Here is a 1806-nt window from a genome sequence, read left to right on the forward strand (position 1 = left end):
CTGCATCAAAAGAAGCATGACCAGCAGGACAAGGCAGGTAGTTCTTGCCCTCTGCTCCACTCTTGTGAGAGCCCACCTGGAGTCCTATGTTCAGCTCTGGGGCCCCCAACATAAGAAGGACATGGACCTGTTGGAGCAAGTCCAAAGGAGGGCCATGAAGATGATCAGAGGTCTGGAGCACCTCTCCTATGAATACAGGCTGAGAAAGTTGGGGTTGTTCAGCCTGGAGAAGAGAAGGCTCCGGGGAGACCTTACAGCAGCCTTCCAGTACTTAAAGGGGGCCTACAAGAAAGCCAGAGAGGGACTTTTTACAAGGGCATGTAGTGATAGAACAAGGGATAATGGCTTTAAACTGAAAGAGGGTAGATTTAGATTAGAGGTAAGGAAGAAGTTCTTCACTGTGAGGGTAGTGAGGCACTGGAGCAGGTTGCCCAGAGAAGTTGTGGATGCCCCATCCCTGGCAGTGTTCAAGGCCAGGTTGGATGGGGCTTTGAGCAACCTGATCTAGTGGAAGGTGTCCCTGCCCATGGCAGGGGAGTTGGAACTGGATGATCATTAAGGTCCCTTCCAACCCAAACAATTCTATGATTCTGTGATTCTACCCCACAGAGCACGCCTCACCAGAGAGCAGTGGGCCGGACACTGGGTATGAATGAGAGCCGGCAGCATCCACTCGGCATGTGAAATCATGCGTGGAGGGAGGCTTTCAGGTACAGTGAAAACATGCGCATAGCAATGCTCAGACCAGACATCTGTAGGTTATCCCCTGGTACTTAACAGAGGGGTGCACCTTGTCATGAAATAGACTGCTGAGTCTCACGGGTTGTCCTGCATGGGGAGTGGCACTAGTGAGGCGCTCAGAGCAAGATTTGGTTTTAGTGGAATTTTATCATTTGAGAAACAGCTGACCCCTGTGACAACTGAAGGGATGGACAGAGGAGGGTGTGACTGCAGAGGCTGCTTACAGGGACTGAGGATTGAGCCTGAGGTACTGCCTGACTGCTACCCATGGTTCTGAGTGATGCTATTTATCTATGTCTCAGAGCACCCCAGAGAGGTGGCAAAAGCTGTAACAGAGTTGGAAATAAGGCTCAACAGACTGAGCGAAGGCCTGAGGGTGGCGGGGAAGCTGGTTTCTAGGCCTATGTGAGTACTGTTTCTGATATTCTTTCCATGATCATATGACATTAAAACAAGGAAAAAAAAATAAAAAAAATCTTTTCTTGCTATGGCAGAATGTGGTGACATAAAATTCAGGCCTGCTAGTTTTGGCATTGCAGCCAAAGGGATGCATTTGTGCAGAGCGGAAAGAAAATAAAACTCTTCAAAGAATAAGCTTCAGAAAATACCTCCCTGGTAATCCATCCATCACTTCGATCAAGCTGATGATGCAATATCAGGTATTGTCATCCTCTGAAAAAAAAAATTTTCCTCCAGCCAAGCATAGCACTGGGGTGAGAAAGTGAACTTGTCTGAGCTTCACTAGAGGAGGTCCCACAGCCCAGACCCTGGACCCCAGGACTTCCTTCTGGCTATGTTACGCATATGTTTCAAATACTTCCCAACCTGCTCAGACATGGGGCAAACCTCCCCTGCATCCTGCTGGACTCTTACCCCCTGATTAGGTTTCCTGTCTCTTTGTATTGCCTGCTTTTTCTGCTTAGACCAAATACACTTAGAAAATCCCACAGACAAGCTCAGCAGGCACAGCTTTGGTACAGGCAAAGCTGTGAGCAGCTGCAGCCCAGGTCCCACTGAATGGTGCTACTGCAAGGACTAGGATTTTCCTCTCGCCCTCTGGACAAT

This window comes from Haliaeetus leucocephalus, unplaced genomic scaffold (genome assembly GCF_000737465.1).
Source record: "Haliaeetus leucocephalus isolate CR32 unplaced genomic scaffold, Haliaeetus_leucocephalus-4.0 Scaffold93, whole genome shotgun sequence".
NCBI classification, from domain to species: Eukaryota; Metazoa; Chordata; class Aves; order Accipitriformes; family Accipitridae; genus Haliaeetus; species Haliaeetus leucocephalus.